This window comes from Artemia sp. Qi Xiang Cuo, chromosome 5 (assembly GCF_049724085.1).
Source record: "Artemia sp. Qi Xiang Cuo chromosome 5, ASM4972408v1, whole genome shotgun sequence".
Classification (NCBI taxonomy): Eukaryota; Metazoa; Arthropoda; class Branchiopoda; order Anostraca; family Artemiidae; genus Artemia; species Artemia sp. Qi Xiang Cuo.
The window spans coordinates 65,340,617-65,367,988 of NC_142798.1; the positions used below are offsets into that span (position 1 = coordinate 65,340,617).

The 27,372-nt window shown below is 32.5% G+C and overlaps 1 pseudogene; it reads right to left on the reverse strand.

The window, feature by feature from the left end:
* Window positions 1-766: 766 nt before the first annotated feature.
* LOC148952397 (uncharacterized) lies at window positions 767-27,167 on the reverse strand (annotated as a pseudogene).
* Between the last annotated feature and the right edge of the window lie 205 nt (window positions 27,168-27,372).

Below are 27,372 nucleotides of genomic sequence, written 5' to 3' on the forward strand. Positions count from 1 at the left end.
CCACTACCACAAATCAGCATCAACAAATAAATGAAACCCAAAACGAACAGAAATTACAATAAACAACCGAGTCAAACTCAAAATGAGCAGAAATTAACATGAGTAGTGTTCAAAACCCCTATGCTTTATAAAAGCCAGAATAAAATTTACACTTTACTGAAACAAATTCAAATGAACGAGCATTGTCAGTTTATAACGCATATGCTAATATTTATTCATGTAAAATCTTAATTAATTTTTAATTTAATAAAGTTGTAAAAGTGAAAATATTAAAAAAAAAATTTCAGTAAAGTTCAAATTCTATCACCGCTGAGTATCTAATTGTAAACCCGTTATATTTAAGATTATCAACCAAAAATACTTGAGACAAAATATTTTAAATTTTTTTAGAAAGGGGATCCATTTTTCTTTAAAAAAGAAATTGCAGTCTCGAGTTGAATTTTTTAATTAAATTCAGCTTGTCTAAGAATCCTGGAACGATCTGCCAATAAATGATTCCGCCATCTCTCCATAAATACGTTCAATTTTTTTTATTCTTATCCGTATCATGTGGCGAAGAATTTTATGTTTTACTTCCTGTAATCTGTAATTAGACCACACCCCCTTTGGATGATTAGAGTACTTTTTTTACTTTACTTGGACACAAAGTTTTATGACAGTTTTTTTCGTAAAAATTGGAAATGACTTTACCCCGTTGGTATTGTGTCATGAAAGTATCCTATTATTTCCTCCGTTTCATGAAATTGAAATTTAGACACGGCAGAGGTCAGGAGTCCCTACAGGATCTTGCTTTGCATCCACTACATGCAACTGCTTTAAAGTTTTTACATATGAGCTGCATGTTTTCCGGCTTCTTTTCTCGACAGTTATAACAACTGGCCTTTCTGTCCTTTAGTACTTTTACTAATCCCTTTGCAATTCAGTAGCTGAAAAGTCAATTAGTTTCTGTATTTATTTATAATTTCAATCGCTTTCCTATTTGCCATTTCAGTATCATCGCTGTATAATTTCTACGACTTTTTTAGATACTGTGCATCTTCCCTTTGAAAATTTATACTTAGAAGATTATGAAAGATCAGTTGATAGTGCGCTTTCCGAATAGTTTCTCCCATTTGTAAAGTGTTGGGTGTAATTGACAACAAAAACCCGCAGCTTGAAGAATCTACTTGGAGTGATTTCACACGAGCCAAGTTCAAGCATTATGTTGCGTTCATGTACTCCATTAGTCAGATATTTGACATTTGAAAGAACTAACCTCCCTTGAGCATGGTTTAATGGCTTCAGGTTATCAAGAAGATAGAAGGTCTACTAGAGAAATCACATATTCCCAATACGAAATGATTTTGGACTTCCTATCTGTTATATCACCCATATTGACACACAATGGAACAAACAGATCGGTGCAACCTCGCGAAACATCACTAAATATCTGTCTAGGCTGTTCTGGGTAACACTTTAAAGCATCAAAATTCGTCAAGTTGAAAGTTAAGTAACTATTGATTGTTGCTACTGACACACAGCTAGAAGTAACAAGATTCATGAGGGAAGAAACCATTTCAGTTGTGAGCCAAGTCCAAGGCTTAAGCAGTGATTTAAGGTCTTGAAAGAAAAACAGAAACACGTCTATGTCCCTTAACGGAAAAGAAGTAGCTCTCCACCAAACTAGTGTCTCTGCATTTTCTACGACGACAGAATTGGTAGGTTTGACAACTATTCTAGAGAGTATTTTTAACAGCTGGATTACTTCCTTTGTTTCGTCATATAAAGCATATATGAAAGGTTTCAGACATGGCGGTTCTAATGGTGTACTTTTTTTTATTTGGTTGTACTTTTAGGACCGTTTTCTTTAGTTTGTAATTCATCTATAAAGGAAATCACGATACCGGTGATATTTACAAACTTCCAATGTATAGTATTCATCCTTTATGTAAAATATTTGATTTAAACACGACGTTTCTTTAGAGCTGCTGCTTTCTCATCCTACTTATATAGTTTTATTTGAGAACGTCCTTTTTTTTTCATAGTAATCTTTCTTTGTGCCTGAAACCTCTTTAGCTCGTCTGTCATATTTTACCTTCTCCTTAAGTTTATTTTTCTTAACCATCAAAACCGTCATAATAAATAATTTTCTTGTTTTTCTAGTTTAAATTAAAAGATTAAAATTATTGCTCAGATACAACCAATATTTTTGCAATTTATAACTAGGAATTCTGAACTGAAAACTAAAATAAAATAAAAATTGATTTTCTGAATTAGTACGCAATGGGTGTTAAATATTACATCCTGTCACTTATTACATCAAAAATGGTTATTAGTAGACAATCGGTAGAATATTCGTTCTTTATTATAACAGTTTTTTCAAAACGTGTTTTTCAACTTGTCATTACTATGGGCTGTGAGTCACCTTTTATTAGATAACAGCGACTGCTGCAACCTGACATAATTTAGAGTTTCTTCTTTACTATACCCTGTGTATATGACATCACAAGAAAATAAACAGTGCTATTTAATCTGGTCAATTAGACTGTACAGTTTATCTTCATTTTTATCGACTAAATAGCAAAAATTAGCAATGCTTTGAAAAAGTTAAAATAATTGAATATTTATTTGCATAAGCCATCTCTGAAAAGAAATTGCTTCCAAAAATCAAATATCTTTTAAAACATTGTAGTTTGAAAACACATCAAAATGCAGTTTTTTGTAAAAGTGATTCTATAATTAAGTTGTTTTTTTTTAATTGAAAGAGGTACTAGAACTTTTAATATCCGTTTGAACGAGCCCTCACGCGACATTCTAGGACCTCTGGGTCGATACAATCACCCATGGGGGAAAAAAAAAATAAACACGCATCCGTGATCATTCTTTTCGCAAAAAATTCCAAACTTCACACTTTTGCAGATAGGATCCAGAAACCTCTACAGTTAGGTTCTCTAATACGCTGAATCTGATAGTGTTATTTTTGGTAAGATTCAAAAACTTTTAGGGGTTGTTTCCTCCTTTTTCGAAAATAAGGCAAATTTTCTTAGGCACGTAATTTTTGATAGCTAACATTAAACTTGATGAAACTTGTATATTAAAAATCAACGTAAAAATCAGAATTCTTTTGATGTATCTATTGGTATCAAAATTTTGCTTGTAAAGTTTCGGTTACTATTGCGAAGAGTCGCTCTTACTATACAGTTCGTTACCACGAACTGTTTGAATTTTTGAAAAAAAATCCCTAGAATCAACTATGTCGATTCCTTATATAATTAATGTAAATCCTTTTTGTAAAACCTGATTACAAACAGGAAAAAACCTGTGGCATTTTCTTTTTTGGAATAGTAAGAATCGATCCTCAAAGAATCATGCAGCTAGCTAAGCCCAAAATTTGTTCTTTAACATAAACTTCATTAATCCAATATTTTAACATATCCTACATGGTTTGGTGGTAGGGATAGCTGACTCTCACCCAGTTGGCTGGTGTTCGATTCCCGATATGTGAGACTTTTACTTGTGATGATTTCTTAAGGAATATAATTAAAATAATCATGTATATAATTGTTCCTTTTATTACTTCAGATACTATGAACCGCAGTTCGTTCCTTAATATAATTTCTTTTAGTGTGTAATTCAGCTATAAATAAAATCATGATACCGGTGATACTTATGATATTCCAGTATATAGCATCCATCCTTTATGTAAAATTTGATTAAAACACGACGTTTGCTTAGAACTGCTGCTTTTTCTGCTGCTTTTTCTTGTACCGGTTTTTGGCAATCAATTTGAGAACGTCCTTTTTTTCTCAGAGTGCTCTTTCTTTGTACCAGCAACCTGTTTGGCCCGACTTTCATATCTTACCTTTTCCTTAAGTTTCGTTTTCTTACTTTGGAATCAATTATAATAAATGATTTTCTTATTGAAATAGATATTATCAAACAATTTGTGTTTAGTTTTCGTATCAAGTAACAAAAACCTAACAAAAAATAAAACCAGTTATAGATTTTTCAGGTATTTTTTTAGTTTAAGTTAAAGGATTAAGAGTATTGCTCAGACACCATAATTATTTTTGTAGTTTATAACTTTAGTGATTCTGAACTGAAAAATAAAATAAAAATCGATTTTTACAATTTTTCCGTAACGTCACTCATTACGTGATATATGGTTATTAGTAGAAAATCGGTGATAGATATTACGTCATGTCACTTGTCACTTACTACGTCGTATAGGGTTATTAGCAGATAATCGACAGAGTATTTGTTCTTTATTATAACAGTTTTTTTCCAAACGTGTTTTTCAACTTTTCATTACCAAGGGCTGTGATTCGCCTTTAAAAAGATTACAACAACTGCTGCTACCATGACATAATTTAGAGTTCGTTCTTTACTATAGTCTGTGTATATGACATCATATATAAACAAACAGTGCTATTTAACCTGGTCAATTACACTCTACGGTTTATTTCCAATTTTATCGACTAAATAGCTAAACTTAGCAATGCTTTTAAAAAGGCAGAATAATGAAATATTTATTTGCATAAGCCATCTCTGAAAACAAAATTGCTTCCAAAAATCAAATATCTTTGAAAAGATCACAGGATGAAAAAACATAAGAAATGCAGTTTTTTTGTAAAAAGTGATTCTATAATTAAGTTGTTTTTATAAGTCCAAAAAGTACTATAACTGTTAATTTCCATTTGAATGAGCCCTCGAGCGACATTATAGGACCCACTGGGTCCTAGACTGTCTTTTCACCCCTGGGGAAAATAAAAAACAAACAAATGAACCCACATCCGTGATCTTTCTTCTGGAAAAAAAACGAACTCCACATTTATGCAGATAGGAGCTTTAAATCTCTTCAGTAAGGTTCTCTGATGCGCTGAAACTGATGGTGAAATTAAGATTCTCTGACTTTTAGAGAGTGTTTTCCCCTTTATTCACAAATAGTGCAAATTTTCTAAGGCTTATAAGTTTTGATGAGTATAACTAAACTTGATGAAACGTAAACATTTAAAATCAGCATAATAAACCAGTTCTTTTGGTGTATCTATTGATACTAAAATTCCGTTTTTTAGAGTTTCGGCTACTATTGAGACGAGTCGCTCCTACTATACAGATCGTTACCACGATCTGTTTGATCGTAGAAAAAATTATTTTGTTTTCAAAATTATTTTTTTAATTATGAAAGGTTTTAAAATACATCATTTTCCTTGAAAAAGATCCATTATACAGAATATAAATGATTTTCCAGAGCCCAGCTAGCTGAGGGGAAAAACGGAAAAACAAACCTGCTGTCAATGCAGAATATCGTGGTTTCAGCCACTTTTATTGATTTTCAGGCCAGTATGGTTCAAGCCAAGGCTGGTCATGTCCTTGAGGCAACTTGTCCTTGTCCTTGTCCTTGCATAGAATGCAGCAAATACCGCAGCAAATACCGCAGCAACCAACGCCGACCCCAACACAATTTAAGACGCAAACTATTAACCCCCATAACAATAACACTGCCAGTACCACACCTATTACCAAAGCAGCAATGTACACTCCTCTATGCTTATAAAAGCAGACATCCGATCGGTAGCAAATGATTGGTCTCCGCAGATCGAGACCCAACGTATCTATTGGCTTTGTCTGAGTAGGTACCTCTGACACATCTAATTTTTCATTGTTTGTAATTTCATTGTTTTTAAGAATCGTAGTTTTGGTTATTTCATTCATTTTTGATGTATTTGGCACATTATTGATTGGTAATGCTGAATATTTCGGTAGTATAATGCTGAACATAAATATAGTGGAAAATATTGAATATTTTTTGAATCTAAACATTTGTAATAATCTAGATATTATTAAATCAATATAAAGTTCTATCCTTAAAATGTAGTGTTGAGTATATTTTATCAAACCAAAATTAAAACTAATTATAAAATTTTCAAATATTATTCTAGTTTTAATTGAAACATTAAAATTATTGGTCAGACACCGTAAATATTTATGCAGTTTATATAATAACTTAAGTGATTCTGAACTAAGGGGTCGGTCGAAAACAGGATCAGCCGCGTTGTGGCATGTTTGAAATAGGTTCGATGTGGCAGGGCCGCATAGAAACTAAAATGAATTCTGGTCGAAAAGGGGCATGTTTAAGAGCTGACGTCACAAGACTTGTTTTGTTTCTTAAGCTAATACGAAGGTGATGACATGCCAATTCTAAACCAAAAATGACTCTATGGAAATGCGGTACGTTTAGGCATTACGTCAAAAACTGGTTTCTGTCACAAAACTTGAATGTCTCTTGTTTTGGCTTTTGCCAAGGATACAAAGACATATCCATCGTATAGATGGGTCTGCTAATTACGAGTGATGGAGTTTGTACTTTGAATAGAAGATGGCATATGAGACGCGAATCTCTTATTTTTAAGTGCTATTTTGAAGTCTAATTTTGGATGTGTCAAACGTTCACAGATCTAGATAAATATTTGCAGGTACTGCAGATTATCCTATATACAGGTTTTAATGTGTCCTTCGCAGTAAAAATCAGTGACCGGTAGCACTAATTTATGAAAAGTTTGGCGGGGGATATTTTCCACTGTTTGTGTTGTTTCAATAAAATACCAAAACAGGTTGTTTCAATAAGAATTCTTGAAAATTGTATTTTTATTAATCTAGAGGGTTGGTTAAAAAGTAGTTCTTAATTAAAAATTTGAATAAACTTGCCCTGAAAATCAGGAACGCTTAGCAAACTGTCACATGTCAAACACTATTAACTGTGAAATTTGATTCAGAAGGCCCTTTTTAAGACTTAGGAAAAAAGGTTTAACTTTAGCGTAAAGAACAGGGTATTGAGGAGGAGGCACCGCACAAACATATTAATTTCTGTTTTTTTCTTAAGTTTTAGTGCTGCTCCGTGCTTTCAGTTGAAAAATAGTTTTTCTTAAAATTTAATTTCTGATCTTTTTTCGAATAATAACGGGACACACACCTCCCCATTAATGGCAATTTCCCCAAGGAAAACTCCCCCCAGGAGAGTTCCCACACGCAAGATAGTACCCCCATGAATTTTACCTCGTAAAAGTTCATGCTTACTGCAAATGCCCATCCCCCCACCCCCAAAAAAAATCTTGTTAACTATTCTTGACGAACAATTCTTCTGAACATAATTTAACTCGAAAAAATACTTGTATTTAAGCTTATTAATCATCATTTTTTTAATTCATACCAAAAATCACCTCTATGTTGAACATTTTTCAAATGTCCTTCCCCTCCAACAGGAAGTTTCTTGTGTGGAAAATTTTACACCAGAGAATTTTTACTGATGATAGTTCTTCATGGATTACTTCTCATGAGATAAATGAGTAAATTTTGCTTATGAATTCAGGCAAACTTCCCCCCGTGTAAAATTTTTGTTGAAGTCAACCATCCCCCCTCCACGATTTTCTGGCGTCCTCTTTCCCTGTTTTTTTTTCACTCTTCCTTTAGAATAAACTTGTATATTTGGTCAATTATTGGCCCCTTTGTCAAATTGCCCCCCCCCCAAAGATTTTGCTCATTGGAGCTTTTGTCACATTGCCCCACCCCTCCCACAAATATTTTGCTATCGATCCGCCCCTGGACTAGAGCTCTCAATTGCTGATCTAATCAGCATCCTCCAGAGTATCAGTGATCACAAGGTGGAGTTGCAGATGACGAAGGGCAGTCCCCCTTCCATATGTAATAGATCCCTGCTTATTTTGGGATTTAATGATACTCTAATTTCATTTCATGATAACAGCGTAGACCAGAAATATTCCCAGAATGCAGACCAAAAAGTAATCCAGATACATTTTTTAAAGTTTCTTTTGTCCCCTCCTCAAACAATACATATCCCCCAAAAAATAAAAATTCAGTTTATGGCTCTGGTGATTATACATCGTTTTTTACTCCCGCAATGCCCTTGTCTCTCACTTAGAACTAATTCTGTATTTATCTGATGGTTCCATTAGAACTGTGATGTTTTGGCATTAAAATACACCATTTGAGATATCCCCCTCCCTCCCTAACTGCAGAATACTCACAGGATTCTCTTGTAGAAGTTGAAGGGCCTTTTTAAGTTTATAATTTGTCCACTGCTTACAGAAAGGATTTGTTACTGGAAAAATTTGAAGATATTTTGTGAAACCTGCAAATCCCGAATTTGAACTATCAGCTGTCAAGTTTGTGCTTTATTTTTCTTAAGAAACAACGGTGCTTGTTTAGAACCTAGGTAAACACGTGAGAAGTGGAGTGTCGTTAATTCTAATGAAATAAAACAAAGAATTTGGAGGGCAACTTGGCCCCCTCCCACGCTCATTTTTTTTCCGAAGTCACCCAATTAAAATTCTGAGATAGCCATTTTGTTCAACATAGTCGAAAATCTAATAAATATGTCTTTTAGGATGACTTAATCCCCCAAAGTCCCCAGGGGAAGGGCTGCAATTTATGAACTTTGCCCATTGTTTACATATTGTATTGGTTATTATGAAGTTTACAGACATTTTCATGACGGATTTTTTTGTGGTGGGGGGGAGCCGGAGGCGGGGGTACTCGGGAAAATCTGTCCGTGGAGCATGTTGCCTTCGGGTAAGGGACATTTCTATGAAGGGGGCGCCGGATTTCCCAGAATTATTTAAAAACGATCAGAAATTAAATTAAAAAAAAAAAAGTTTTTTCAACTGAAAGTAAGAAGCAGCATAAGAACTTTAAACGAACGGAAATTATTACGTATATGGGTGGGATCATCCCCATGTCAATACCTCGCTCTTTACACTCCAGTTTTTTCTTAGTGCTTTCAAAAGAGCTATTTATTGTAATTAAAAAGCCGTTGTGATTCAGCGATTTGGGATTTAAAAAATTTTTAACTTTAGCGTAAAGAGCGTGGTATTGACTAAGGGAGAACCCCTCATATACGTAATAACATATACGTAATAAAAAAAAACAATAAAAAAAAACAAGCGATACGGCTCAATAGTAATCAAAACTTTTAAAAACTTTTTTTAATGCTAATTCTAAATATATAAATTTTATTAAGTTTAGTATTACTCATAAAAGGCTACGAGCCTGAAAAAATTTGCCTGAATTTTGAAAGAGAGGGGAAACATCCCCTACAAGTGAAATAATTTTAATTAAAATCACACCGTTAGATTTAGAGTATCAGAAAGCCCTATTACATATGTTTCAAGCTCATATCTGCAAAAATCTGCAACTTTGTATTTTTTCCTATAAGAAAGATCACGGAGGAGTGTTTATTTTTTTTTTTCAGGGGTAATTGTAACGACCCCTTGGCACGAGAACAACAATAGACGGCACATTAGAAATAAAAATAAAAGTTATATTGCCGTTTTAATGTAATGAATGAGCTTGCGGGCACCTTTTCCCCGTCCCACGCCCCTTTTTACCCAATTTCGTCTGATCAAAATTTTGAGATAGCCATTCTGTTCAGCATAGTTGAATAACCCAAAAAATATATAAAACAGTTCGTGGTAACGAACAGTAAGTAAGGAGCGACCCGGCTCAATTGTAACCGAAACTCTAAAAAACGGATTTTTGATACCAATAGATACATCAAAAGAATCAAATTTTAATTCTTTTTTTAAAGGTTCTCTTGTCCCCTCCTCAAACAAAACATATCCCCCAAAAAATAAAAATTCTGGTTATGTCCCTGGTGATTATACATCGTTTTTTACTCCCGCAATGCCCTTGTCTCTCACTTAGAACTAATTCTGTATTTATCTGATGGTTCAATTAGAACTGTGATGTTTTGGCATTAAAATACACCATTTGAGATATCCCCCTCCCTCCCAAACTGCAGAATACTCACAGGATTCTATTGTAGAAGTTGAAGGGCCTTTTTAAGTTAATAATTTGTCCACTGCTTACAGATAGGATTTGCTATTGGAAAACTTTGAAGATATTTTGTGCAACCTGCAAATCCCAAATTTTAACTGTCAGCTGTCAAGTTCGTGCTTTCTTTTCATAAGAAACAACGGTACTTGTTTAGAATCTAGGTACACACGCGAGAAGTGGAGTGTCATTAATTCTAATGAAATAAAACAAAAAAATTGGAGGGCAATTTGGCCCCCTCCCACGCTCATTTTTTTCCGAAGTCACACAATTAAAATTCTGAGATAGCCATTTTGTTCAACATAGTCGAAAGTCGGGCACAGCCCCTTTCATATACGGAATAATTTCTGTTCGTTTTAAGTTTTAATGTCGCTCCTTACTTTCAGTTTAAAAAACTTGTTTTTTTTATTTAATTTCTGATCGTTTTTTAGTTAATGCAGCTTTTATTTTTGCTCGCCGGCATTGAATAAGTAAGCAAAATTTGCATAAAAAATTTACTTTTCTTTTACTAAATGACTCTCTAAATTTGGTTCTGACGTAATTTACAAATTAATTTACGTAACGAACTTCTATATTCGTATATTTTTCTTCTGGCAAAAAATACACAGTTGCAGATTTTTGCAGATATGAGCTTGAAACCTATGTTATAGGGTTTTCTGATACGCTGAATCTGACGGTGTGATTTTCATTAAATTTTTTTCACTTTTAGGGGATGTTTCCCCCTCTTTAAAAAATCAGGTAAATTTTCTCAGTCTCGTAGCCTTTGATGAGTAATACTAAACTTAATAAAATTCATATATTTAGAATCAGCATTATAAGCCCATTCTTTTGATACATTTATTGACATCAAAGTTTCGTTTTTAATAGTTTCGTTTACTATTGAGCCGTATCGCTTGTTAGTTTTTGTTTTTTTTTTTATTACGTATATTATGGGGGTATCCCCGTATTCAAAAACATGCACGCTAAGTTAAAAGTAAAAAAAATTTTAATTAGAAAAACCCTGAATCACAAAAGCCGTTTAATTATAATAAATAGCCCCTCCTCCAGGCCCCCCCCACCAGAAAAAATTCTTCCTGAAAATGTCTGTATACGTCCCAATAACCAATACAATATGTAAGAAATGGACATAGTTCATTCCTTGCAGCCCTTCCCCTGGGAACTGTGGCGAATTAAGTCATCGTAAAAGACATATTTATTAGATTTTCGACTATGCTGGACAAAATGGCTATCTCAAAATTTTAATTGGGTGACTTTGAGAAAAAAATGAGCGTTGGAGGGGGCCTAGTTGCCCTCCCATTTTTTTTGGTCACTTAAAAAGGGGACTAGAACTTTTAATTTCCATTCCAATGAGCCCTCTTACGATATTCTAGGACAACTGGGTCAATATGATTACCCCTGGGAAAAAAAAACCAAATAAACACGCACCCGTGATCTTTCTTCTGGCAAAAAATGCAAAATTCCACATTTTTGTAGATAGGAGCTTGAAACCTCTACAGTAGGGTTTTCTGATACGCTAAATATGATGGTGTGAATTTCATTAAGGTTCAATTACTTCTAGGGGTCTTTCCCCCTTTTTTCGAAAATCAGCCAAATTTTCTCAGGCACGTAACTTTTGATGAGTAATATTAAACTTGATGAAACTTATATGTTTGAAATCAGAATTAAAATCTGATTCTTTTGATGTATCTATTGGTACCAATTTCCGTTTTTTAGAGTTTCGGTTACCATTGAGCCGGGTCGCTCCTTACTTACAGTTCGTTGCCACGAACTGATTGAAAATCAAGCTATTTAAAAATACTTCAAATTCAACAGCCCTTGTGTTCTATGACTCAGTCCTAAAGGAACGAGTCATAGAACGATAACAAAAACTGACTAGCTTAAAGAGCAAGGGTTGAGAAAGGAGCCGCTCCACTCATATTTAAAACGGCTCTTGTTTCTCTTAAGCTTAAAACTTGGGTTTATAAATGGAATTTCTGATTGTTTTTCAAATTTTGACAAGAAATCCTTTCCTGCTTTCTGTGTAAAATTTGGCTCAGAAATTTCCCTGAATCTTACCATGAAAAATTATTCCCCCGGAAGGGCTTTATACCACTCAAGGACCCCCTTCCCACCAAAAAATACCACTTCCCATTATAATTTTTTTCCTATTCTGCAATGAGAAATACTATATGTGAACGGTGGGCAAACTGCGTAACTTGTAGTTCCTTCTTCTTGGACTATAAGGGATCATTTCCTCCCCAAAGATAAATTATTGGACCTTTCTACTGTTTAAATCAAATTAATAATGCCAAATTTTGATATGTCATTATATGGGTAAAAAGAGGCGTGGAACAATTGCTAGCGACCCTCCAATCTTTGGTTATTCTCAAAGGTCAGTAATATTTGTGATTCACGATCAAATAAGCCCTCTTCTAATCTTCTAGGTTTGGTTTGCTACAATTGGGCATGGGGAACGAAACATATAAAACCGTATCTCTTCAAGGAAAAAGTACAAAATTCAAGATTTTAGATAGAAAATAGTATTTAAAACTTCAACACTTAGGCTCTCTAATCAGAAAATAATAAAATGAAAAATAAAATCAAAACAGGTGAGAAAACAAGGATTTTGTCAGCCAGTGGCAAACCATTATGACGAAGAAAAAAGCAAATATTTCTACAAGGACCGTCCTGAATCGTTCATCAGTGATAAACAAAAAAGAAAGAAGAAAAAAAACAACGAAAATTGAACCTTTCGAAGTTTACCTGACAATCACAAAACAGACGCACAAACTGACTATGGAATTGATAGTAAACGAAGACACGAACATATCTCTTATAAAATAATATCTTATCTAAAATAAAGTGTTTTTTGATTCAACGTTACATTTAATTTTTTTTCTATATGAATGAATACTAGATAGAACAGACACTAAAGGCTTAGTAGAAACAGAGATGAAGGTATAGAGTGAAAGGATATAAGGATAAAACAATAGATCCAGAGGGAGCTATTTAGAGGGTTAGAATCACCCTTTTCCAGTGAACATTGCCATTTAAATCTGTTTTAACAAGAGTCCCACTTGATATGAAACCAGTGATAAACAAAATTTCTTATTTGAACGAAAACCATCAAAAATTTTTAACTAAATGTTTTATACAATATCCTTCCAAAAAATATAGTTTATACATAAAGGAAACAAATATATTTACAAATAAAATGTCTACTTTTATTTTTGTACATTCTACACCTTAGAAGTAGGTATTTATAAATCCTAAGTTGAAAAGACATCCATTTTTTAAAAAGGGGTTTATCTCTCACTGCCATCTTTATTTCAAAGTACTTACTCTACCACTGAATTCCAGCAAACCCTTAATTATTCAATGCAAATGAACTTTTGCTATTGGTTTCATATTAGCTTATAGAACAAAAACCAGTTTTTTGACATGATGCTTATACGTGCCACATTTCGATAGAGTAGTTTTCGGTTTTGAATTGGCATGCCATCACCTTCGTAGTAGTTTAAGAAACAAAACAAGTCTTGTGACGTCAGCTCTTAAACATGCCCCTTTTCGACAAGAATTCATTTTTGTTTCTATGCGGCTATGCCACACAAAAACCTGTTTCAAACATGCCACAAAGCGGCTGATCCTGTTTTCGACCGACCCACATGTTCTTTATACTTGAAAATTCTTACTTGAATTTACCTAGTTATTTTGCTTTAAAATTAAGCGATAAACACTTTAGAAACTCTAAAGTTAGCTAGTACTCTCTCATTAGTCTTCTCCTAATATTTTAAAGGAAAATAGTTAAGGAATCTAAAGAACATTTCCATGGATATTCAGGATTAGAATATTGCACTTGAGGAATTTACTAAAATTCTACTTACGTTCTATCATACCTATTTTTAAATACTTGCCTTTTATGCATAAAAATTCTTATTTGAAATGGTCTAGTCATTTTCCTTTAAAACTAATCGATAAGCAAATTAAAAACTGTAGAATTAGTTATTGCTCTCTCATTAGATTTCTCTTAATATTTTAAAGGAAAACAGTTGAGGTAGCTAAATGACACTCATGGATATTCAGGATATGATACTTGACCCAATTCCTAAAATTACATTTACCTTCTCTAACAATTATTTTTGATTACATGTCTTTTAAAATTAAAACATCTTACTTAAATTTAACTACTTATTTTCCTATAAAATTAAGCAATAAACACTTTAGAAACTTTAAAATTAGCTATTGCTTTCTCATTAGACTGCCCTTAATATTTTAAAGAAAAAAAGTTTAAGTAGCTAAAGGGCACTTCCATGGATTTTTAGGATACGATATTTGAACAAATTCGTGAAATTCCATTTACCTTCTCTAATAATTATTTTTACATACATGTTCTTTATACTTGAAAATTCTTACTTAGATTTACCTAGTTATTTTGCTTTAAAATTAAGTAATAAGCACTTTAGAAACACTAGAATTAATTATTGCTCTCACAACAGACTGCCCTTAATATTTCAAACGAAAATAGTTGAAGTAGCTAAAGGAAACTTCAATAGATATTCAGGATTTGATACTTGAGGAAATTCGTAAAATTACATTTACATTCTCTAACAATTTTTTTTCATTACATGTCCTTTATACTTGAATATTCTTACTTATAATGACCTAGTCATTTTGCTTTAAAACTAAGTAATGAGCAGTTTAGAAACACTAGAATTTATAATTACTTTCTCAACAGGCTTCCCCTAATATTTTAAAGGACAATAGTTAAACTAGCCAAATGAAACTTTCATAGATTTTAAGGATTTGTTATTTGAGGCAATTCGTGAAATACTGTTCACCTTCTCTCATGATTATTTTTAAATACATGTTTTTAATACTTGAAAATTCTTACTTAGATTTACCTAGTTATCTTACTTTAAAATTTAGTAATAAGCACTTTATAAACACTAGAATTAACAATTGCTTTCTCGACAAACTTCCCTTAATATTTTAAAGAAAAATAGTTGAACTAGCCAAATGGAACTAACAGAAAAATTCAAGATGTGGTGTTTGATCCGATTCCTGAAAGTTCATTTACCTGACACTCACACTTTTTTAAAGTATCTTATTTTAATACTTGAAAATTTAATAGTATTTGAAATCTATTATTTTTTTACTTAAAATTAAGTAATGAACACTTCACAAACATAAGAGTAAACGATTACTTTCCGAAAAGGTTTTCTTCAATATTTCCAAAAAATGGTTTTTTTTGGAAATGAATTTTCGACTTTTCAGAATTTGACTTGAATGCCAAATGAATTTGAAAGCCAAATGGACTTTCGACTTTTCAGAATTTGAAACCAGAGCTAATTCCACAAGACTTCATTCACCTGGTTCTAATAATCTTTAAAATATCTAAGAAAGTTTTTCCCGAAAGGCGACTGTTTAGCATACAGTAAACAAAAAGCCAAGCATTTGAGTCTACTTATTCAGTAGTAATCAAAGTACAACTGCTTGAAGTAACTGGAGGACACTGGAGGGGCAGAGCATTGGAGCACTCTAGCACTGGAGGGACAGAGCACTGGAGAGGCAGAGGAGGCATTATCAGGGTCGTTCTTAAGGTTGGGGGCAACCGGGGAAATATTAATTACAGCATCCCCCTCTTCCAACTCAAATATAAGCAAAAAAAGCCGAATCAAAGTGAAAAGTGGGATCAAAGCGGGAATCCCCCCAGCCTCAGCCCCTAGCTCTCGTCCCTGGGGCAGCTGACTCAGTTGCCTCCCCCTTCCTTGAAGGCCTCTGGCCATGATACATCGTCGCTGTTGCACCTTAAGGTCAAATCTGACAACTTCTGAGGCAGTTGGCACAAACTGTCATCTAAGCTATTCACGAAAAGAGGATCAGACTGTTCACAGTTATTCACAAAAGCTGGGTAGAGGGTAATATAGATTAAGATAATTGAAGTATGATTGAAAATACATTGCCCTACTAATCCTCCCTTTGAATACAGCCCAGCAAACAATTTTGGCAATTATTTCAGAAGTTCGAAAATGTCAGACATGACCTTTAGTTGTAACAAAAAAAAGATAGGTTTCTCATTGTAAAGAAACATTAAGACTTACCCAGTGATTTTTGTTGTTCCCAGTTGAAAGTGAACCATAGTTTTACCTTATCTTGAAGAGCTGGTGGTAAACGAATTCGGTGCATATGCAAGGCTACTCTGTCTAGCTGATCTCTATACTGTCTTTCGTTTCTTTCTTTTGCTGTGATTATATCTCTTATCTAGCAAGAAATATTAAATTCATTAAATATTACTTCACTGCGCTGACATCCTAGTATCAACAAAGAATATTTAATTGGCAAGAAGATTCTCAAAAATTCTCCAAAGACCCATCGAAGGTCTTCTAAATTTATTTTCATCAAAGAATTTTTTGACTTGTTCTTCAATCCCAATATTTACTTCCATTATAGCTTTGTGCCTTTTATAAATAATAATCTATTTTATTAAAGGCAATTTACTATGTTTTTTTTCTTTACAAAGCACCATAACTACTGCCTCTGTGCTTTCCTATACTTAAGTCTCTGGGTTTCTTGGCAACTGTAGATACTAGATACTAGTTCTATTCTTATCGCTGAACTAATAGAACAACAATAAACAGATTTAACCACACACGAGTTCACCTCTCTGTGAGTCATTAATTTAATAGATTTGTAAATTTTTTCATCGATCATTAAAGAACTTGAACTAAATTAATTATACAAATATTTTAACTCCGTAATTAAGTTTAAACAATCAATAGAAAAGCTTTCAAGAAGCCCTTTAAATTTTTTGTTGAAAACCTTTTGTTCAATACCTTTTGAACCCTTTGTTCAATACCCTTGAAGAACTATGAGCCAGGGGATTATATTAAATCCTCCAAGTTAAATTTTACAGCATAAACTAATGTTATAAAACATTAAATTCTACTCTCAAATCGCGTAACCAAGGGTATAACCATGAGTTCTAGATTTTTGGGACTGAACTGGGGCTCATAATTTTAAATTTAATTCAATCTATATTAATTCAAACTTAAGCAAAGCTTTTCAGGCTTTTCTCACCATAGGATCGACCCACTTTTAATGTTTTATATTTGACTCCCCTCTCCAATCAAACCAGTCATATATCTGTATCGTGCACTGCTTCAATACTCATTTATTAAAATATCGTATAAAAAGGGTGGTCGTATATGCTTTTGAGGGGACTCATTGGATTGGTAATCATAAGTTCTAGTGCCCTTTTTAAGAGTCAAAGTGATCAGAAAAAAAAAACTTTAAAAAACGCATCAAAAATTTTTTCGTATGCATTTAGTTACGTTTTTACGAGTCAGAAAAACATTTCGGGGTATTCAAACACCCTACCCTAGCTGTGCTCTGATCACTTGGACTCTTAAAAAGGGCACTAGAACTTATGATTACCAATACAACGAGTCCCCTCAAAAGCATATACGACCACCCTTTTTATATGACCCACTTTCAATGTTTTATTTTTGACTCCCCTTTCTAATCAAACCAGTCACATATATCTGTATCATGCACTGCTTCAATACTCATCTATTAAAATAATTATCTTTTCATCAAAGAACTTATTAAATAAAAAAGAAAAAATCCAGCTATTATTCGAAAAAAGGGTAAATTCAGGTCTGGAATGCTTAGAATAAAAGTAAAGCCTGAAATACAAGCGAAAATGTGCATAAACAGTGTTACAATCACATACATAGCAGGAGAAGAGGGGGCTTTGGGCCTACCCTTGCCAAAAATCCCAAATATTCTCACGATTTCCCTCCTAACTCCGACATTCTCCATAAATTTGTGTTTCAATACCTCCCCCCCCCAAAAAAAAAATATAACCTCATCGCAATAAACTACTACTTAAATGTCAGGTCGGAAATTTTTTCGAATGAATTTTGTATTTAGTTCAATTTTTGTCACAACCTGTTACAACTCTATAAGAAGTTACAAAGGAATTTGTAAAGTTTCTAAAAACCAAGTTTTAAAATATTATCAAATTCTGGAATGTCTAAGCACAAAATAATGAGTGTCATAGAATAATAATTTTCGAAAATCAATAAAATTTACCTGGCCAATAAGAGCAGCGCAAGCAAAAACCCCAATGATCCAGTTGAATATCATGAAGGTATATTCTTTGTCATTTTCTGGAGGTGGATTCTTGCCAATCTTTGTTGCAGTTTTTAGCGCAAAATAAAAACATCTGAGGTACCTAGACAAGATAAGAGGAAGAGGGAATAACATTTTGTTTGCTCAAAACAAAGGGCATATCAGAATTTAATTGTCAAAATTTGACGAAGAAACAATCATTAACAGTGAGAGGGAAAATGAAAAGTAAGGGTACAAACATAATGCAAAAAAAAATAAAGAAAAAAAAGTATGCTTTTAGTACACTTTTTCTTTCTTCTACCTACTGGCTGGAAGATCTCCTGAAAACATGACCTTGGAGTGACCTTCGAGGACTATTTCGATGTATGTGGAAAAATTAGAAAATCTAATATTTATCATTTTTCATTATCATTAATGTTCGTCATTTTCTCATTATCCCTGGAGTTCATCATTGAAACTTATAAGAGTTGGATCATAGCACCACTGGTGGCGTAGTATGTGGTGACTTCATTAAAAAAGTATAAAGCATAAAAGAAAATTGAATAATTGATATAAATAACCTGCAATAATTCACGGATTAAGTTTTGTAATGGAATCACAGATATAAGCTGGAATCCCTCTATAAGCTACAAATAATCGGAAATTTCTTCTTTTCTTTTCAAGGGTTATCCAAAGTCAAAATGCAGTCTGCAAAAAGTGGCTCTAATACAGCCACTTTAGCTCTATATTAGCCTTGCAACATCTTGGGAAGTTGCCAACCCCAATTGACTTTAGGGTGATGAACTGGTAATACAGTTGGTGGCAGAATGTTGATGACGAAATTCTGCATTATTTAGTCTCAGTTTCATTTCAAAGCATAATCTTGTGAAATGTACATTGAAAACCTAATCAATTATTTTGACAGTAAGGCATAATAAAAATGAAAATGAGGACTTAAATTATATTTTCGGCATGACCGTGTAAGGCGTTTGACAATAAAATCATTTGACTTGAGTTTGAGATGCAAATATCTTATTTCAATAACAAGTTTTCAGCGACTGTCCTTAAACTTTTATTTTTCACAATGTAAAACAGAAAACATAAGGAACAACTTTATTGCATCAGTAAACGTCCGCGAAATGAAACAGTGGCTACAATTGGGGGAGGGGTAGTATAAAATAAGGATTTTCATCAGAAAATTTGTCATAATATAAGAAAATGTTACAAAGGTTTTACGAGAAAGTTGATGCTATTTGGCCACTTCTTTCCTTTCATCTATGATTATTGCTTATAAAGAAGGTATTACATCAGATACAGTAGTTCAATTGCTGTTATGCTACGAAAAATAAATTTTACGCCAGAGTGGAAAAATATATTTCTGATGATCGGTCAACGGCGCCAAGGGAGGGGCGAAGCCAGGGGGCTTGACTCGAAGCTTGACTCAAACTTGAACCGAGTTTTAAGTTTTATCAAGCTAATTTTTATTTACCTGATGTAACTCATAATTAAAAAAAAGTGCAACTTGAGTATTACAGTTGTAATACTTGTGGCACCATGGCACTGTGGATATTTGAATTACACTATGTGACTGTTATTTACAGATGGGGATAGTACTTCATTACATAATATCACTATTATTTCCAGATGGAGAAAGCCTATTTTTATATAGATATAGTGCCAGGCCGTATCCAGGGGGGGGGGGGGTTTAAATGAATAAAAAAAACAACAAAATTGCCCCCTCCCGTATATTTTCATGAATTGGCACCATTTATAAAATAAAAGACTATTTTTGCATTCAGTGTGAAACAAAAACAATATTTAAAAATATTTCATTTAATGAGAGAAGAGAATATAAGGCATAAAAAACTTATAAATACACTTATAAAAACTTATAAAAACTTATAAATAACTTATAAAAACTTATAAAAACTTATAAATAACTTATAAGAACTTATAAAAACTTATAAATAACTTATAAAAACTTATAAAAACTTATAAATAACTTATAAAAACTTATAAAAACTTATAAATAACTTATAAAAACTTATAAAAGCTTATAAATAACTTATAAAAACTAATAAAAACTTATAAATAACTTATAAAAACTTATAAAAACTTATAAATAACTTATAAAAACTTATAAAAACTTATAAATAACTTATAAAAACTTATAAAAATTTATAAATAACTTATAAAAACTTATAAAAACTTATAAATAACTTATAAAAACTTATAAAAACTTATAAATACACTTATAAAAACTTATAAAAACTTATAAATAACTTATAAAAACTTATAAAAACTTATAAATAACTTATAAAAACTTATAAAAACTTATAAATAACTTATAAAAACTTATAAAAACTTATAAATAACTTATAAAAACTTATAAAAACTTATAAATAACTTATAAAAACTTATAAAAACTTATAAATAACTTATAAAAACTTATAAAGGCATAAAAAACTTATAAATTTTTTTGAGCAGTTAGAAAGGGTTTTGTGAAAGCAATTTAGTTAAATGTTTCAAATAAAAAAGCCTTATCTAATTGTTAAGTGCTTTTGCGTATGTTTTTATTTTGGATGAAATTAGAGCATTTGTGAGTAAATTCAGAGGAAAAAATTATAAATACTTATAAAGTTAACGAAATAACACAGAAGAAAAGACATAGCCAGGTTAAAGTTAGATTCATATCCAATTTTTTATAAATAAAAAATTAATACCAAACAATGAATTTTGAATTCCCGCAAATTTCTACTATCTGGAGGAATTTTACAAAACAATGATAATAGTTTGAAATACTTACTGACTTTTATCACTTTGAAGAACAAAGCTAGTCGTGCCAACGCCCTCGCTTATTGAAAAGGCATAATATGCACATGCGTTAACATGGATAAGAAAAACCATGTAGACAACAGTTTTTCCAATTCTGACTAGAAAAGGTGATGCTAAGACTACATCGAGCCGCGCAAAAAGTTCCCAGTAACTTCCAATCTGTAAGAGACGCTGATTTAAGCAAGCTTAATCATTACTTGCTTACGGATATTGTGTAAGTAAAAATTAAGGTATCTTTTTTTTGAGCAGTTAGAAAGGGTTTTGTGAAAGCAATTTAGTTAAATGTTTCAAATAAAAAAGCCTTATCTAATTGTTGTGCTTTTGCGTATGTTTTTATTTTGGATGAAATTAGAGCATTTGTGAGTAAATTCAGAGGAAGGAAATTTAAAGCAAATACAGTAGAGGAATACAATTTACAGTATTGCGCACATTTTCACGAACCTGCAAATGAACTAACTCGGTTAACAGAAGCATAAATATAGTTGTCCATATTAACCGTTCATTTGGTGTGGACTGCAAGTACCTTTAGGAACGAAAGGCCGGTCTGGTCAAAATGATAAATTTGGTTAAAGTGATAAAAGAATTGAAAACCTAATTAGCCACATTCCACATACCAATTTCCTTACCAAGCTGGTCCTACCGCCCTTCCCCTTTCTTTTGTTCTCTTTTGTCTCTCTATTTCTTTTTCTTTTTCTCGCTCTTCTCTCCCTCTCTAACTTCCAATTTCTAAGAGACACTGACTAAAGCAAGCTTAATCATTAATTAGTTAGCGATATTGTTTGTGAATAAAGTTTAAAACATCTTTTTCGAACAGTTAGAAAGGGTTGTGTGAAAGCAATTTAATTATATGATCAAAATAAAAAAACCTTACGTAATTGTTAGTGTATTATATTTGTTTTTCTGCCATTAATTGCACAAAGTTTATTAATAATTTCTTAACATGAAATTTTTGAATGTTATATTTACTAATTTGTTTTGATTTTTATAGGCCATTTTTATGTTTGAAAGATTTCTGTTTGATTAATTTTAAGATTGTCTTGCTGTCTTGGTTGTTTCTGTTTTGTTTTCTTTTACTTTGTCGTGAGAAGCAAATTCGGGTCTATTAGAGGTATTGATAGTCTTCTGTGAATGGATATTTTCTCATCTTAAGAAAATTTAACGTAAACACAAGGATATTGGAGTAAAACCAAAAGGGTTTTTACTGAATTTTTATAGTTCTGTTTCTGCCGTAGAAGGAGTGCCCTATGACGGAACGGCACCCTGAAAAACAGCTGGGAAGATGTTTGGTAATGGTAATTTTTGTAGAATGCCCGAAAATTAAATCTCTTCAGTTTTAACTGCTTAAACTTAAGGATTAATTAATGAGGTACGAGTTTTTAATTTATTGATTTTATCAGTGTAGGTGGTACGTAAATTCATTTTTGGAACTTAAAGATGTCTGGACCACTGAGACGTACCGCCTCTTGGTACCAAAGGGAGGTGGGGTTAAACTTTTAAACACAAAAAAAGAAACATTGTGTAACTGATACACTTACTGAGTATTTCGAGCTGAATACAAATTCACAAATAAATAGTGATTGGTTGGCTGCAGTAGCTCAAAAGGTGCTATGTAAAAAAAACATTAATTTTATTTACTTGAAAATTAAAAGAAAGCATAAAACAAATCCTACAGAACTGAAAACGTTGGTAGGCCCCCTGCGTATGCGCTTGACCGTTACCAGGTTTTTTTCTAAGAAGAGGGAGGCTTGAACGATTCAAAAAGGAGCAAAGGCAGCAAACATATGTTCCTCAATTTCAGGCAGAACAACAATTTTCGAGTTTTTTTTCAATAGTTGGCATTTTTTTTTAGTATAACAGAGCACAGTTCCTCCTTTCTCCTTTTTGTTAAATATAAAAAAAAATATTTTACGGAAAATGTACTTTTACTTTGTTAGAGACCTGATTTTTCATTAGTTGATAGAGACCAGTAGTCTGTATAAGAAAGGGTTATTCAGGGATCCAATATATAAAAAAAACGACTTTAATATCAAAAGTGCCATCTTGTAATGATTTCTGCAGGTAAGAGAGAGAATATTACGTATAAAAATACAACAGACGGTTACCCAACAGACGCAACACAAAACACGACAGACGTTTCTAAGCACATTGAAACTAAATATGATCGAAGAATTTGGAACAAATCAAACGATAGAGCTTGCTTATTTTGACGGGCAGGCTGCAAATCTAAAGCGGCATTCAATAAACTTATTGCATTTGTTTTCTTCTTTTTTTATAGCGTTCATTTACAACTACTGAATTTTATTTCAATTGCTTATTGAGACCTATTAAATTAATTATCTGTTTTTGGCACATCAGGGCTTAATAAATAACGTTTTTTTCTTTTCTAGATAGAAAATTCTAGGTATATTTATCTATCAGGATAAATTAAGAATCTTCGTGTTAGACCCTTTTTTAAAAGGTGCTATGGAGCTGCAAGATATTTAACTCGGAGGATTTTGTTCGTCTCAGCTATAATTTCTGCTACAATAGGAACAGCATACGCGTATAGGGAAGGGGGGGGGGGTAGACTACTAGATTTTGACCATTTATTCCAATGTTCATATTACTCGCGTAGAATTAATTTTGCGATCCAAACGGCACTCAATAGAGTATAATGGTCGCGCCTTTTCAATAAGTAAATGCAATTAATTACAATATATATTAAACGAAGGATAAATTTCATAAACAATGTCACATAGCGTCTTTTGAACTATAATATATGCCAAAAATTGTTACTTTGGCACTCCAACAGGAACTAAACGAGACAGGAAATCTTCATATTGTATGGGAAGAGATTATGAAGAAATACGTCAAGGAGGTAGGAGCTCATGAAGACATCAAAGGGTAACAGGTCTGACTACAAAGGGATGGGGTGGTGCTAATACAGCTGCTTTGGCCTCAGATGGCTTAGTCCTGAGATGAATCGCTAGCCGTAGTGGTAATAAATAGAGCGTATTCAGTAGGATTCGAGGCTGGCTTCTTGTCAGCCGTTGTTAAAACACAACTCTCCTATTACAACTAAAATTAAGTATTACGGCCGCATTTCGTAATAGGCCTACTTAATGCCAATTACGACCAAAGATGGGCACCTATAAAAAAAAAATTCTAACTAAAAAAAGAAAACAAAAAATAACGGTCTTTTTTATTTTACTCCAGCTGAAAGGAAATCAAGCCCCAGAAAAAGTTAAAATATTGGTCTAAAAACCGACCAATGTAATTAAAATGGTAAAAACAAGTTTGTACTAAATCCTGATATTTTTTTAATCGAGTAACTTTAAGCAAAGTTTCTTTATCTAATTTTGATTCTATAATAATTATTCGGCACTATTTGGCAGCTGAGATTTAAGCCATTTTTGTGTGGAAACAACAGTCTCAGAAACAAGACGATATTTAAACTAGATCTGACTTTCCAAACCATTCACCCTTTCCTTAATATCAACACAAAACAACATACGGGGCATATTATTACAAAATATACCCCAAGAGAGATCCTCCTTTTCCAAATTCAGAAACTACTAAATTTGTTATTGTAAAATTTGGCTTCTTTCTCTTGAACTCTCAAAAACAGTCAAGTTATCCCTTCTCCGAAGCAGTAACCCCGTGCCCTAGAACAGGTTTAATTCGACAAACGTATGGTCTCGCTCCAGGTTTTACACATAAATTTGAAATATCATTTCAAAAAAGAAACAAAAAATAGGTAAATTATTCAGAAAGCATACGAGATTGTAAGAAAATCTCGCGGTTTCGGTGCTAGCATGATCCTATTTCATGTGTAAAAAGTGGTTCACGGTGTTGCCACCTGGTTAAAAAAATCGCTAGATTTTAGTAATTTGTTGGTTGATTTAGTGATTTTTTCAATAATCTAATGATTTTTTTTTGACAATATAAAAAATCACTATAAATAGTGATGAATCACTAGGGATGTCAACCCTAGTGGTCCATCTAACAATTGGAATTTGAATTACCGGTTATTTTGATTTTCAAAGGTTTAGAAGAAAGCTGGCCCCTCCCAGACCTCAGTCCCCCCCAGACCCCATTTTGCCCCTCATCTTAAATTTATATTCTCCAAAAATCTTGTCAAAACTAAGATAAGCCTGCATATTTCCAGTATCCACAGCAACATGGTACTATATGGCTCATTTTTCAATTTTCACTGTCATTTTCAGTTGATTTAGAAAAATTGGCTCTAACTTTGCCTCCCCTTCCCCCAGGATTTTGACGAAATTACGCCACTGGTTACTGCCAACAGTGAACGTTGCCGTGCTATCCTAAACAAACATTTGTTTCCAAAATTTGAAGAGCATAAGATGGACAAAATTTCGTTTTAAAACGATCACCTGCCACACAGCCAGCGCAATAGTTGATCTTTTACACACTGTCTTTGGAACCGACTGATCAGCTGAAAAGCTGACTTCAGCTGGTCATGACGGAGCAGTAATTTCACCCCAATGGATTCCTTTTGTAGAAACTCTTAACGCTAACCACCCAGACACAACTGATGCCTTTAAACACGAAATCGAAGCTACCATTCATGCAATTGGAGCCTCAACAATCCAAAATTGGATCAACGGCATAGGATACTGTCAAGCCAGTTGTGGCACCCATTGGAATGATATTTTGCTTATTGTAATATTCAATCTTTCAAATAAACTTAAAATTATGAAACAAATTTTTATTTTTTTATATCCGTTTCAAATTCCAAAAGTTCAATGACCCACCCTACATGTAACCGCTTTAGTAGAAGTGTATTATTGCAGAAAAATATTATTTTTAATATAAATTAAATATAGTTTTATTTTTTTAAAGTACCTGACTTTAGTAACAAACAATGTCACGAATAAAAGATCAATGCTATTTTTCATTGATCATTAAACTTTCAGCAGCACTTAATTAGTTTGGGTTTCACAAGTAAGAGCAATAGTAAGAGCAAATGAGCTTCAAAAAGTCAATTTCTATGTCTTGTAAGTTCTTCGTATTTAGCCTTTAGCAATTACTTCTAGTATTGAAACCTGAAAGAATGGCTTCACAGGAAACAATTAAAAGAAGGGATTCAACACTTAAATAACATTATTTTATAGTCTTTCCATGTCATCATCTCATTGTCTTTGACTGTATCTTGGAAGGTAAACGAAGAAATAGGATTTTATTCCTTTTATCTCATTTCCTTCATTTTATTTCATCTTGGCCTCACCTTTTATTTTCTTGTTATTTTACCTTTTGTTTTCTTTCATTTAATTTCTTTCATTTAATTTCTTTCATTTAATTTCTTTCATTTACTTTCATTCTGGCCTCACCTTTTATTTTCTTCTTTTATTTCATTTTATTTTATTCTGGCCTCACCATTTATTTTTCCTTTTATTTCATTTCTTTCATTTTATTTCATTCTGGGTTCACCTTTTATTTTCTTATTTTATTTCATTTCTTTCATTTCATTTTATTTCATTCTGGCCTCACCTTTTATTTTCTTATTTTATTTCATTTCTTTCATTTCATTTTATTTCACTTTGGCCTCACCTTTTATTTTCTTCTTTTATTTCATTTCTTTCATTTCATTTTATTTCACTCTGACCTCACCTTTTATTTTCTTATTTTATTTCATTTCTTTCATTTCATTTTATTTCATTCTGGCCTCATGTTTTATTTTCTTCTTTTATTTCATTTCATTTTATTTCATTCTGATCTCACCTTTTATTTTCTTCTTTTATTTAATTTCTTTCATTTCATTTTGTTTCATTCTAGCCTCACCTTTTATTTTCTTCTTTTATTTCATTTTGTGTTCTACATATCTTACATGAGTCTGCTTTAGCTCATGGGTTCCTCGCACAAGCGTAATCTTCGTGAGCACATAGTATATTGTGGTTTTGCTTATATATTTTAGTGAAAATAAAATCTAATTCAAAAATTTAAATTTTCTTTTTAGGAATGCTTTAAAATTGGAACAGCTCAATATCTTGAAAGAAAAGAAGCCTATGTTAAAAAATAAAACAAATATTGCACCCCAAAAATATTTTCTTCTTTCAAGATCAGATATTATCAAACGACTCTCATGTTAACCGTTGCATCATTGCAATGTCAATAAAAAATTTTTATAATTCCAAAAACTTTGTTGTATTAACGCTGTTGTATAATGCCGAAAACGTTGTTTTTTTTACTTTAACGTTGTTATATAATACCTAAAAACGTTGTTGTATTATTTCAAATAAGGAAAAACAGTAAGACTTTAAGCCACTATTGTCTTACAGAAAATATGTTTAAAGATTGATATTAAAAGAAATATCTCTAACCTTAAGCATTCGATTGAGTCTTAAGTAGACTGCGTTGGCTCCCAAAATGGTATAAAACAGGTCAAATGGTATAATACACAGCAGATCCATCTATACGAAAAAATTTAAACGCTCTGAGAGACAATTTATAAAAAATTCCAGTACAAAAGAAATGATGACAATACTACTTTAAAAATAAGAAAAAAAAAGTCTGCCATCTAAGCATTATATCTGTTGTCTAGTTCCTGTAAAAAAAGGGAGAAAAAAGGTTGAACCAAATTACTGTTTGATGTTACATATCATGTTTCGAATAGGA